Raw genomic sequence first — 14,642 nt, 5'->3', positions numbered from 1 at the left:
TTCCTTTTGGGTCATTTCCATTTCAATGCACTTTTTAAAACACCTGGTTGTGACATGTTTCTTGGGATATCATGCTTGAGGACCTCGAGTTACTTCTGACCATATTTCAATCATGGCTTTAATCACATCCTCAGCCATTTGAATTATTTAGCATCTTTTTGAGATTACATTTTTTATTCCTAATTATATGACAAAGATATATACCATGAAATATTTATCATGTAATTATGATTAAAATGTACAGTCTCCCCAAAGATATGAATAATAACGTTAAGTATTCTATATTTAATTAAAGGAGTCTGGTGGACTGTGCTGGGTTGCCTTGGTTAAGCTGAGAACTACATTTCCCAGCATCCCCTTATCTGTATGGTTCCGGGTGAGAGTTGGCCCAAAGAGGAATGTACACAGACTAGAAACATGGCCATTATTCTTCACGCTTTGTTGGCTGTCAGGTGCAGAGATGGATGGCAGCAGAGGTGTCTTAATGGGTGCCCAGCTTGTCCTTGCTCCAGCATTTCTTCCTGGCTCGGCCCTGATGCCCAGCTGGAGCCTAAGACCCTCCACCAGTTGTGTGGCTGTAGACAGGACGGCAGCTACACAGAGGCTTGTACCCGGCTCCCCTTTGTAGTCCCTTTTGTGCCTGGACATGCCTGCCCTCTCTGATCGACTGCTTGGAGACTGCTGATCTGCCAGCATCTCTTTTGGACCTTCTCGCCCCCTCTCAGCTCCTCCCACAACTGTGTATAGTCAGATTCCTATAATAAAATCTCATTCCCTTTCTTTGTGGTGTCTCTGCTCCCGGACTGAACCCTGACTGACACAAGGAGGAAGAGAATTAGAAGTAAGTGTGAAGTCTTTTTTTCCAAAGGGCTTTCATTCTTTCAAAGCCTTTTGCTTTTAAAGTTGTTAAGGGCAAGTGTTTAGTGGTGGACAAAAGTGCTAAAACCTTTCTGCCTTGCTTCTGTGGTCTCTGGGACATAATGAGATGTCCTTTTTCATATGAAGATGACCCTTCTGACTCACTACCATTTGTGAAGGTGGGTTCGTGCTGATCCAGACAAATTCGGATTCGTGAAAGCTCATGAGAGAATAGACACTCAAATGTTTATTTCTGTCCTTCATCCCTTCCTCCTTTCCTTGTCATATGACCTCTTATGCTTTTAGGACTAGTGGTGGGGATTTAAAGTTTTAGCAAGGCTAGGAATACAGCAAATCCATGCCTTTCACCTCACTCAGGAATGTGCCTTAATGCTGCTAAGCCCACCGGACACCAAAGTATTCCTTTTGTGGGTCGCTTTTTTGTTTTCCTAACATACTCATTCATCCACCCACCCACCTGCTTACCCATCCATCCATCTATCCACCCATCCATCCATCTCCTGATCTTAACACTTCTGAATGACCTGCCTTGGACATAACATTAGGTTTAGAAGGGTGGGCTTTGTGGTAGACCTGTCGGGTTTGAATGCAGGTGCTGTAACTAACTATGAGATTTGGGGTTGTTATTTAACTTCTGAGCCTTATGTCCTTAGTCTATGTGGTGATAATAACTGTGCGTATTTTATAGAATAGTCGTAAGGATTAGATGAGCTAATGGGTGTAAAGTGATTTGCACTGGTATGTGGCATATTAATAGTACACAATGTTAACTGCTGTTATTTTTTTCCAGCTTTATTGAGATAGAATTGATATATAACTGTTACTATTAATCAAAGATGAATCACATGTCATCTCTGTCTTCAAGAAGCTTTACAGTTTACTGGGGTGGGGCAGGCGCATAAGCCAGCAAAGTGGCTTGAGGCTGAGAGGAAGGGGACAAGAGTTAGGTATTTTTCTTTTAAGCTTAGAGATATTGAAAGTGTAGGTGGATAAGCATTATGTGGCTATATACATATTTAAATATATAATCATAATCATCGTTAAAACAGTCTCCCAAATTATCACCTCCCCAACATATCTTCTGCACAATTGCTCTTTCAGTCCTGGACCGAGTCCCCTTCCTTGGGATAGTATCTGAAGCCACAGAACTATATACAACACCTCCCGCTCCTTCTTGGCACATTAAGTGGACTTGAGATGGATACTTGACCCAAGGGCATCTGATTTTCTGGTTGGAAATAGGGTGGTGACCTTGGACTTTCATTGTCCTGAAAGATGAGTTGGATCAACTGGAATTCATTCCTAGGGCACTAAAGAGACTGAGCCAGTTGATGGTAGGCTCAGCAGCTGGATGGAGGCTCTTGTACATTTGGTGGCTAGGAAAGCTCCTTCTGGTCCACGTGCAAGCAGGTAAGTAAGGTGGGGAGAAGGGAGCATAGGTGTGCATTGAGGAGCAGAGACCATGGAGCCCCCGAGAAATGGAGATCTTGCTTCCATTGAGACCTTTGTATGCAACCTTCTGTTGCATTTCTTGCATTCTTTGTTTGGGTCTCTGGATGAATTTCCACAGGCTCATCTGTAAGCCTTTTTTTCTGTTCTGCAGTGTAGTTATAAATCAATTGACTGTTGATTGCCGGATATATGCTATTACATTTAAAAAGTGGGGGCTTTATTTTTGGAGGTTCAAACCCTATCCAGCTGTCTTGTGAGTTTGTAAGGTGGTCCAATACTGAAACTTCAGCATTTAATGTGTGCCACAATCCAAAGGGAAGTAGCTGGGTGCGTGCAGTCTGTGCTCTCTACTAAAGAAAGAGTTTTGTCGATACCCGGGAAGTGGCAAGTTCTTAAGAGAACTGCAGCATGGCTAAAAGAAATCCTTCCTCTTCAGAGGGGCTTCCATTTTCTGAAGTCTGTGGCAGCTAACTTGGTGAGCAAAGCTGAGCTTAAACTTAAGTTTTATAAGAGAGAAAATTGGAACGGGAGAAAAAAAGTCCTGAAGTCTTACGACTTATGGGCTGGGACATTCCAAGCCAGACAGCCCGTGACTCAAATCCTGGCTTTGCAAGTGACCAGCTATGTGATCTGGGGTAAGTTTCCTGGGTCCCAGGCTTCACCCACCTCGTCTGAACAGGTGGTTGTTAGGAGGATGACATGAAAGGTATGAAAACTGCCTCGCCCCGTGCCTGACATAGAGTGAGGACTCAATTCGTGCTAGCTGGTTACATAATATATTATATAACATGGTAATACTATGTTACATTGGCTGTTATATAAAATATATACCTTTGGAAGGTGATCTTTGACCCACAAAGCCAAAAATAAACACAAATTCCTATTTTCCTTTTATTCTGTCTTTTGGTCTATAGGAGTGCCATTGTGTAGTGGTGGACTCTCATGGGACTCAATAATCGAATATTCTCTTTCTAATCTAAAAGGACTTTTATTTCAGGTCATGCATCTTATAACTACACCACCACCCCTCCCCCCCCCAGCCCTGCCTTATTCCCTAGTCTCTTTTAAAACACAAATTGAGCTCTAAACTGAGCTGTTACTGTGGGAACAGAGGCCTTCTTCCAAGGATGCCTGCCGTGCGCCTAGTGTCATGAAAATCTCTCTGGCCATAATGAGATGCCATGCACACCCATGAGAGTGGCTGTCATAAAAAACCCAGAAACTCTCAAGTGTTGACGAGGGTGTGGAGAAATCGGAAGGCTTGTGCCCTGCTAGTAGCAATGGGAAATGTGCAGCCTCTATGGGAAACAGTATGGTTTGTTCCTCAAAAGAGGAAATACAGAATTCTCATGTAATCCAGCAAACCGACTTCTGGGTATATATCAAAAAGAATTGAGAGCAGAGACTCGTAGAGACATTTGTACACCTATGTTCACAGCAGCATGATTGACGACAGCCAAAAGGTGAGCAGGTAGGCGTCCCTCAGCGGATGAACGGAGAAACAAAATGGGGTCTACACATACAGTGGAATACTATTCGGGCAGGAAATTCTCACACATGCTCCACATGGATGAACTTTGAAGACAGTGTGCTAAGTGAAATAAAGCAGTCACGAAAGGGCAAGGACTGTGTGATTCACTTAACAGGAGGTACCTAGAGTGGTCAAATACAGAGAGACAGAGTAGAATGGTGGTTGCCATTGGAGGGGGAGCTTGGGAACTGCGTCTGGGAAGATGAAAAAGGTTCTGGAGATGTGGGTGATAGTTGCACAACTGTGGGAATGTACGTCATGCTGCCGAACTGTATCCTTGAAGATGGCAAAACCAGTAAATTTTATGTGTATTTTACTACAATCACACCCCACGCACAAGTCTTTGCATAGCACCCAGCGCACAGTCTGAATAAATACCAGCTGTTAGAAAACCAAAGTCCCCCTGGGTGTGCATGAGACTGGAGGGGGTGTCTTTCTGGGTAGAGTTTGACTGATTTCCCAACCACCTGACTTCACCCATTGTACTGAAGAGCAAGCAAAACATGGCTTCTAGATTGTACAGGGGGAAAAAAAAGAGAATTTGAATTCTTGCTGGATTTCTACTTGGAGTTTTCACAAAGCTGGTAGGGTGTAACCTCTCTGGCCTGGAGTTGGGGTGCCCCAGCTGCTGCTGGGTCGCCGTGCCTTTCCTGGCTTGTGCTGCAGCTCTGCATTCTAGTGCCGTTCTTGCGTGCTCCGTGATTTCTTTCTTGCCCGGGTCTCGTCCAGTTCTAATATCAAGTTTATTGTCCGTCCTCTAAGACGAATTGGGTAGTTTCCCCTATTTTTCTAGTCTCTGAAACAATTTAAGGATTACTTGATCCTTGAAGATCTGGTAAGAGCTGCCTTGTAGGTTTTAAGTGGTAGGGATGGTGGGGAGACTTGGTTGGCAACTCAATTCGATTTATTCCAGTTTTCTGTTTCTTCTTGTGTCAATTTTGGTAATATATGTATATGTACTTCATGTAAATTTCCAAATTTATTGTTTGTAACATTCTTTTATGATTTAAAAAAGTCTCTACTACTTACTTTCTTATTCCTAATATTGGTTGTGACTTTTATTGCCTGGCCTTGCTAGAAGAATGTCTATTTTATTAATTGCCTCCCACCGGAGAACATTTTTGGTTTTGTTGCTCCTGTCTCCTGCTACTTTTCTATTTCATTAATTTCTCCTTTCTTCCAACTTCTTTAGGTTTTCTCTTTGGTTCTCCTTCTTGCTTCTTGAGTTGAACACAAAGCTCAGTAATACACCTTCTTTCTCGCTGTAAAATAAATGTATATGAAGCTATACACTGTCTACTTTTAAGTATATTCTTTGCTGTATGTATCTCACCAGTTTTGATATGAGTTATTTCATAGTTATTTGGTTCCACATACTTTATAATTTCCACTGAGAATTTCCTCTTTTAGTCATGAATTATTGAGATGTACATTTTAAATTCCAAACATGTGGGCTATTTGTTGATTTACAACTAAATGACAGTGTAGTCAGGGAGAGTGGTCTGAATGATACTAATTTTTGTGATTTGTTATGTTTTCCACTGTGACACAAATAGTTTTTATAAATGACTCATGTGCATCTGCAAAGAATTTTCTCTGTCAGGTGTAGAGTTCAATTTTTATATTTATTAGATTGTTTGTTAATTTTGTTGTTCAAATCTGTTATGTTCTTATTAAATTTTGAACTACATTGGCTATCAATTTTCTGATGTGTTAAGCTCCCACGAAGTTGATTTGTCAGTTTCTGCTTGTAATTCAGTTTTTGCTTTGTGTAATTTTTTACTTTATATATTTTTATATATTTTATGAATTACATTATTTTGAGGTTGTGTTATTAGGTATATACAAGTTTGTGATTATTATATTTTCTAGGTGGATTTTTTTCCCTTTGATTATTACAAAGTATGCCTCTTCATCCCTATGAATACCTTTTGCTTTACGTATTATCTGATGTCATATTACTCTGTGGGCTTATTTTGGTTAGCATTTGCATCTGATATATATTTATATTCCAATATTTTCAGCATTTCTTGTGGGTTTTAGGTATGTCTATTTTAAGCATCATATAGCTGGGTTAAAAATGCAGATGCAATCTAATAATTTCAGTCTTTTAATTGATGAACTTAATCCATTTAGATTTTTATGTGACCGCTGATGTATATAAGTTCATTTCTATAGTTTCTACTATTTCATTGGTTTGGGTATTTTTGTTTACCATGCTTTTGTTTTCTCTTTTCTCTTTCTCTGCTCTCTGTGGATTGATAAAGTTTTTCATATTCTTCTGTCCTTCTCCATCTCACTTCGGTTTGAAGGTTATACATTGATAGCTACCCTTCAAGTTTAAGCACTCATAATTAACTATAAAACTTCATTTTTTAAAAAAAAGATTTTATTTTTAAGTAATCTCTACACCCAATGTGGGGCTTGAACTCACAACCCCAAGATCAAGGGTCACACTGAGCCAGCGAGGCACCACAAGCATAAAACTTTCTATCAAACTCTATAAAATATTCAGTATTGCTAGCCTCTTCCCAACAACAGTGGTCTCACACATGTTACCTGTTCACTGAACACTCCTTCCCGCTTTCTTATAATTGATGTTTACAGTTTTAATTTTAGTTTTATTCAATTTTAAAATACCAAAGTTAGTTATTTTCTTTTTATAGTTAATTAACTACATGTATTAACTTTTTAAAAATCTTTGCCCATAGTGAGCATATCTTTGTATTCCAGATAATGTCTTTATTTTGTTCTTGTTCTTGAAGGGTGGTTTAGCTGTATATAAAATTCTAGGTTGACAGTTAATTTCCCCTCAGCCTGCTTTTTCTTTTAAAAAATATTTATTTATTTATGAGAGAGAGAGAGGGAGAGAGAGAGAGAAAGAGTGTGGGGGGGTGGGGCAGAGGGAGAGGGAGAGAGAGAATCTCCAGCAGACTCCCCACTGAACTTGGAGCCCATCACAGGGCTTGATCCCACGACCCCGAGATCGTGAGCTGAGCTGAAATCAAGAGCCAGATGCTTAACTGACTGAGCTGCCCAGGCTTCCCCTCAGCCTCCTTTTTGTTAGCATCTGTACTTTCCTGTTGAGAAGCCTGTTATAAGTGTAACTATCGTTTCTTTATAGAATATCTGTCTTTTTTCCTTCTGTATATTAGTCAGGATTCTCCAGAAAAAGAATCAGTAAGATGTATATGTATATATAAAGAGATTTATTTTAAGGAATTGGCTCATGCACTTGTGGAGGCTCGTGAGTCCAAAATCTGATAAGGGGAAGCTGGCAGGCTGGACACTCAGGAAAGGGAGCTCTTCAAAGGCAGTCTTCTGGTGAACCAGAAAGTGCTGATGTTGCACACAAAATCTGAAGGCAAGCTGCTGGTAGAATCCTCTCTTGCCTGGGGGAGGTCAACCTTTTGTTCTAGTCAGGCCTTCCACTGATTGGATGAGGCCCAGCCACTTTATGAGGGTAATCTGCTTTACTCAAAGTCCACCAATTCAAATATAAAGCTCATCCAAAAACACCCTCACAGAAACGTCCAGAATAATGATTGGCCAAGTATCTGGCCACTGTGGCCCAGCCAATTTGACACATTAAAATTAACCATTATACTCTGGAAGCTGTTAAGGTCGTCTCCTGATCCTTTATGTTCTATAGTTTCACTGTGATTTATGTTATCTATACCTGCTTGGTACTCAAAGTGTACAAACTTTAACTTCTTGAAAATTTGTCGCATTTATATTTGTGAGTGTTGCTTGCCCCAAATTCGTTACATTCCCTTGTTCTGGCACTCCTGCTTGCTGGATGTTGTGTTTTCTCTCCGTGCTTTGTTCTGAGTGAGTTCCTCAGAACTCTCTTCCAATATATTAATTTTCTCTTTGTATTTGTGTAGAATTTATTCCACCCAGTAAGTGTTTTTTATTTCTAGGATTTCTGTTTTTTTTTTATATCTGCCTCTTCTTGTTTTATATTTGCCTATTTTTGATACATAATTTCTTGAATTGTTTTTAATGAAGTCATGCCTTCTTTATCTCCTTGAATATTTTAGACATCAATAAAGTCTTTGGTTGACAGAGCTATAAAATTAATGTCCTCTGGAGTAAATACATGTTTCAATTTGATTTTGATGGCTGACTTATAATTTTGTTTTTTAGGCTTATTATTTCCCCCCCAACTCTATGGAAGTGCAGTTGACAAATAAAATTGTAAGATATTTAAGGTGTACGATGTGATGATTTGATATATGTATACATTGTAACAGGAATTCCCCCATCAAGATTTTGAGTAAAGGTTCTTAATTTTGGTCCTTTGTTGTTACTGCTGGTGTTTCTCTCTCTGTACTTCCTTCTTCCTGTCTCACAGACCCCTCGTACCCGGCAGATACCAACCTCCCAGCTGCTGCTTTCTGCCACCAGCCCCAGAGATCAGCTCCGCATAGATGTCAGTTTCTGGTTTTAGGGTCAAAATCTGTCTTTTTTGTTTTCTCTTACAATTTAGCCATCGTTGCTGTGGTCCCTGGAGCAGAGGGTGATCAGAACGTGCGCTTACTGTGGCATCGTGATGAGCTAGCTCATGTGGTTTAAACGTTTTGCTCTATTTGCACCAGGTAGATGACTTGATGAGAAACAATTAGAAAAATAAAAGTAGTGGCTCAAATATTCCCAGTTTCCTGATATTGCCAACATTGAGAGAATTAATTCTGGTTGGTGAAATGAACCAAGGGGTTGGGCTTACACATCTTAGGCCAGCTGTACCTTCTCTCAGAATTTGTTTTACCACCACTACCAAGATGACCACCGGCTCAGGAGGAAGTGTCTCTTGTCTTGGCTGCTTGTTGGCAGGATGACTTCCTCTAGATCATTTTCTATTTTGGAGTGAAGTGGATATTGGGCTGTCCTAATTTACTTCACTGGAGATTGTAGGTGTGCAAGCACTTTGAAAAACATTTGGAAGTCCTCTGCCGCAGTGAATGGTGTTATTATTAATACTCCTTGGCAGTTCTCGTTGGAGAAGATAGTGCAGTGTGGCCCAAGGGAAGGGTTTTAGAAGCAGGCGGATCTGAGTTGTGATTCTGGGTCCACACTTATTAGCTGTGTGATCCTGGTGGGTAAATTAGTTAACCAGACTCTTCTTCCTTAAATGAGATAAGCAGTAGCTGTCATTACTGTGTCCCCTTTTACTTTGCTCCATGAGCTTGGGATGGGAGGTCAACTTCTTCGTTTCCTGTCCTCTGGAAACTTCAGTAGTGCCAAGCTTCATCCTGGAGTTAAAGGAGAAGATTAAAGAAGCCCAGGGCACTTTGCCCTTTATCATCCCCCAGAGTGGTTTTTCCTTCCAGAGCGTCATCTGTATGAAACTTTTCTCATTCCTGAGGAAACAAACCAATTGCCTTTCATTATTCTCTGATTTCTTGGGTACCAGACCTAGAAAGTGGTTCAGAGGGTCAGGTCAGAGTGGCTCTAGGAGGTAAAGGGACAGACCAGCCTCGGGTCTTTCCCACCCTAGCACCCCTGCCTTCGCTGCCCACCATCTGCGAGCTCCCCAAAGGCAGGTGCTTGTGATGAGCACACCCATAGTGCCAGCGCTCTGTGGGGTTCTCTTCTGCGATCATTCACAAGGGCTGCACCAGGAAGGAATGCATCTGGACCGCAGAACCTCCAAGGCAACAGAGAGCTCAGACGTGGTGTGGAAGCAGGAACGTCATTCCTGCCCGACTGAAAGGCGACTAGTTTATATGTAAGAATCTGGACCTGGGACACAAGGGACCTGAACGGGGAGCTCCGTAGCCTTGGCCTGGTTTTAGTGTCCTTACCTCTGATATGGGGGGTCGCAGTTGCCAATGGCTAAAAGTCCATTTGGAAGGAGTGGCACCTTTTGTTGCTCAGGCTGTGCCTCTCCCAGGGAAGGGGACTTGTTGTCGCTCAAGGTTAGGGGTAGCTCCTTAAGGGTCTTGGGGCAGGGTCCTCAGGGTGATACTGCAGTCCTCCCTGACCCCGTTTCTTCTTTACAGTGCCTTCTGTTCCTTCTTGGGTCATTGGCTAAGAATCTGACCAGTACCAGTCCCTTTCTGATCTTACTTGCTCTAAAGTCAAGACACTGTCGAGGCGACCAGGATCAGTGCGCCCTCCTCTTCTGGCTCCCTGTGTGAGTAAAGGGTGCTGGTGCAAGAAGCTGGGGTAGTTCTGTTAAATTCACTGCTTGGATGCTGGATTTTGACAAATACTAAAAGTGACCGGAAAAGGGGGAGGGGGATCCCAACCCAAGCCTGGAGGCTTTTGAGTGGCTCGAAAAATCATTGTATGAAGCTGCAATAAACATCAATCTGCAGGTATGTTATAATTTTCTGTTTTAAGAGAACATGGAATAGCTGTAACTGCTTTTGTATTGGAGCAGGGAAGCTGTACCCGGACCTGAAGATCTTTCATCTGTCGTCCTTTAATACATACTCACAAGTACGTCGCAGTCTTGAGGAAGCACAATTAGAAAGGGGGTAATCCTTTCTTCAAGCCCTCAGGTTTAATTTTCATGATTACAGTAGATTATGAGTCATTCTGAGTCTTGGTCTCCAGGAGAGACAGCGCCTTCTCTCCAGTCCTTTCAACAGTTGTTTATGGCAGTTTCAGCCTCTTTCTGCCTCTCGGAGCCTCTTTATTTTTAAAGCAAGGCAGACAAGGCCGAAAATTATTCCATTAAAGAGGGGCAATTTTTGTAATGGGACTTAGAGTGCTTTGCAGAAGTGCAGGCAAGTTTCTTCAATATCCTGAGCATTATTCGCTCATTTAGTTAAATGATGTTTCTAATTCCCTGGTAATTACGTGTAATGAGGCACTTTTTCTCTTCTTGATGAGACTTTAGCCTAATATGAGATGGCGTATTTTTTCTTTTTTTTTTTTTCCATGGGGATAATTACGCCTTCCTGGGAAAAGCAGGGTTTGTTGTGCAGAATATAGCAAATTATTTTATTTCCTGCCATCTTGACTGCCAGTAAATTATAAAATTAAGTTTCAGTGGCGCATTAGCACCATTTTGGAAAAAGCTCGAGACTATTTTTCTTTTTCTTTTCTTTTCTTTCTTTCTTCCCTTTTTTTTTTTTTTTTTTAAATTCATGTACCGCTGTCCTCTCGGACTGTAGAGGCTATTATTCATAGAATAGATGTTTTTCTGCCAATTCCTAGTATTCAGATGTATTGAAGCAGCAACATAGGTTTAATTTTTCTGGCTGATATCCAATGTAGAATGTTCTTGTAAGCATCTTTGTGTTCGGGTAATTATCATCACAAAGTTAAGTAATATGTCCCCTCTTTTCTCTGCTCTCCCCTCACTCCTCCTTTGGATGGCAAATTACCTTTTTTTTGTGCAATGCTTCAATTAGATGCAAAGCAACTAAATTTGAATCACATGAAGTTGGTGACACCGACTATTCAAAGGCAAGAAATTCAGAGTTAATACAGTCACTCTACTTAACTCTTCCTGTTGTTAAGAAGCAACTTTGAAGATAGGAAAAATATGAAGAGAGCATCATTAATTAAACACAATGTCATGTTGAACTTCGGTTTCCCGGATTCAATGATTTTTGACTAATTTTAAGAAAAGTGTGTGTGCGTGTGTATGTGTGTGTATTTGTGTGCATGTGTGTCTGCTGCTTTTTTGGTTTTTGTTTCTGAAGAAGAAACATTTCTTAGGAAGCAGCGGTAGAATGGGATGGAAGGAGAAAAAGAGAGCTAGGGTTGGGAGTCAGGGGGCTTGAGTTTTAGGGCAGACCCTGTCTACCTCTACCTAGCTGTGCAGTTTGGGCAAGACAACCTCTTTGAGCCCCAATCCCCTCCTCTGGAAAGTGCATTGTGGGTTCCAGCGGATGATCTCCAAGTGTTTAGGAACTCAAAAGGTCTTCAGATTAATTAGTGAAAGGATCATGTGCTGGGGTCATTCCAAAGCAGCCTTGATTGGAGGGTGTGTACATGTGTGCGTGTGTGTGCATGTGTGTGTGTGTGTGTGTGTGTGTGTGTGTGTGAGGTGACTCTCTTCTGCTCCATCACCATACCTTGATAAGGAGCCTGGTTCCCAGCGGCCTGGAAGTTCCTGTCTGGTGTGTGTTCAGCTGTGGTTCTGGAATGCGGAAGGGTGCTGTACGTCCACACAGGACAAGTTTTTCACCTGCCAGTGAACCCAGGATCCTTTAGCCCAGCATTGTTTCCCTTTGGCAGGAATGTGTCCCTGTGGCTTTTGACAAATGTCCCAATATTTCCCTCTTCTTGAGGGTGACCAAAGACTCTTTTCTGTTTGTTTGCATGTCTGAAATCAACAGCAGTGTACTGAGAACAATACTATCTTTTTCAGATAAATGGAAGGAGTCTGCTTGATGTGGGCTGACTTCTGCATGTTTGGGGAATGGGGGTGGTGACCAAAATGATGAGTCTTTCTTGCTTGTGTAATCAGCCTGCAATAAAAACCTCCCATCTGGAGTTTTTACTTTAAGAAACTGCTGTTTGGGGTAATTCTGTTTTAGGATATTTGTGTTGCTTACTTCACTTTTCCCCTTGGGATCACTGGGGAGGCTTACATGCTGCTTCCTGGTGGGTCCTCCTCAGACAACAGCTCCAGGCATGTCCTTTTGTAGCTTAGTACCCACAGGAGCTCCCTGTTGACCACGGGACAGTGTAAACTCTATATCCCAGCATGAACCAGACTGTGGGCCCTGGAGTCAGATGGACAAAGGTCTGAGTTCTCCATCTAGCACATTTACAAGCTCTGTGATCTTGGTCAAGTTGCTTAACTTCTGTGAGTCTCAGTTCTCTCATCTGTATAATGGGTATCGTAGTAATACCTCATAGGATAGAGTGAGACAGCATGTGTAAAGCCCTTAGCACAGAGCCTGGGATTTAACTGCTTAGCTGTGTGAGCTGCTGTTATTGGTGTTATTATTAAAATCTCATCCTGTACTCTTGGCTTAGATGTTTAGATGTTTTAGATGTTTGAATTCTACATTTCAGCCACTGTTCCCTAACCCAAGCTCTCCAGTCCTTGTGCCTCTGTTTATATGAGTTCCTCTGCCTAGCATCCTTTTCTTTCTTGCTTCCTGTGCCGTGAATTCACTCAGACTCTCATTGGCATATTCATCAGATACTCACGGAGCACCCAGTACTTGCCGGTCCCACCAGCCTGTGGTGGCTAATCTCAGACATGCCTTTGCTGATTGCCCTGCTGGGAGGGGCCCTCTCTGTCACTTCCCTGACTCAGTGCTAGTACGGTGGCTCTATGTGAGCGGGGACTAAAGTGAATGGAATCACTCTGGGAATCCCAGCACCTCCCCCAGGCCTGTTTGGAGCATGCACTGTCTTGCCAGGGGAGTTCCCTTTTCTGAACTCCCTTGGCACCCAGCTCCCTATGATGGTTCTTGGTCCTCACTGCTTGTCCCATGGCTGTGTGCATGGTGAAATGACCGAGCACAGGCTTCCAGCCCAGGCTTCCCACTTAGATGCGTGTGGCCTTGGGTGAGTCACAGAGGCTCCCTGCACCCCGTCAGTTTCTCACACTTGATGTGACAACACCTGTCACCGAGCATCAGCGTGAGGATGAAGTGGGGCAGGTAAGCACTTAGCTCAGTGCACAGCACACAAGAAAAGCTCCGTGAGTGGCGGCTGCTATGGCTGTCATTATAACTACAAGAGAGGTTCTCAGGCCTGGCCGCTACCCATCACATGGACAGCTCTTACACATAGATTCCTGGGCCCTCCTTGACCTCCTGAATCAGAGCTGCCGAGATGGATTCTGGGAATGTGTTTGCCTTGTGTTTATGGGATGGCTCTGGAGCTCAACCCAGGAGATTGCAAGGGGTGTGCTTCTGGCCCTGACAAGTGCCTGTGTTGTATTATGAAGTGCACCCTGTACTGGGTTGGATAGGTCCCCACAAAATTTATGCCCACCCAGAACCCGTGAATGTGACCGTGTTTGGAAATACGGTCTTTGCAGATGTAGTCAAGTTAAGATGTGGCCCTAGTGGATGGAGGTGGGCTCTAAATCCAATGTAACTGACGTCCTTGTAAGAAGAAGGAAATTTGGACACAGAGAGACACACAGAGGGAAGCTGGAAGCAGAGATCGGAGTGATGCAGCCACAAGCCAAGGAACACCTGCAGCCACCAGAAGTTGGAAGAAGCAAGGATCGTCCCCAGAGGCTTTGGAAGAAGCACAGCCGTACCAACACTTTGATTTTGGCCTTCAACTTCTGGCCTCCAGAACTGTGTAACAGTTTATTCTCCTCAGAATAAATTTCTGCTGTTTGAAGCTGTCAAGTTTGTTGTAATTTGTTATAGTAGCAATAGGGAACTAATACAGACTCTACATCACATTTTGATAATCCCGCAATTAGGCAGAAACTCTGCTGATGAAGCCTATTTGTGAATAATTTGACATGTTTCTGGCATTTATAGACATCCATACACATCTTAGAAAAGAATTTCCCCCTTAGGGGAAAATGGTCTTGATACATTTTAATTTTTTAAATTTTATTTTTTATTTGTTTCAGCCTTATTGAGATAGAATTGACATATAACACTGTGTAAGTTTAAGATATACAATGTATTGATTTGATGCACTTATATAGTGTGAAAGACTTCCCACCATAGCTCTAGCCAACACCTCCATGACCTCACAGAATTACTGTTTCTTGTTTGTGGTGAAAATATTTAAGTTCTACTCTTGTAGCAACTTTCAAGTATATAACACAGTATTAACCATAATCGCCCCCCAGTACATTAAATCCCCAAAACTTACTCATCTTAAACTC

At 42.2% G+C, this 14,642-nt stretch overlaps 1 long non-coding RNA gene across 1 annotated transcript; it reads left to right on the top strand.

The window, feature by feature from the left end:
• Positions 1–271: 271 nt before the first annotated feature.
• On the top strand, positions 272–14,148 carry LOC144382529 (uncharacterized). The gene is made up of 2 exons (XR_013449578.1): positions 272–9,593; positions 9,868–14,148. It is a non-coding gene; the product is annotated as an uncharacterized LOC144382529 (long non-coding RNA).
• The last annotated feature ends 494 nt before the right edge of the window (positions 14,149–14,642 follow it).

The sequence above is a fragment of the Halichoerus grypus genome, chromosome 7 (genome assembly GCF_964656455.1).
Source record: "Halichoerus grypus chromosome 7, mHalGry1.hap1.1, whole genome shotgun sequence".
Lineage (NCBI taxonomy): Eukaryota > Metazoa > Chordata > Mammalia > Carnivora > Phocidae > Halichoerus > Halichoerus grypus.
The sequence above is the reverse complement of the archived record's forward strand: the minus strand, read 5'-3'. Positions and strand labels throughout refer to the sequence as shown.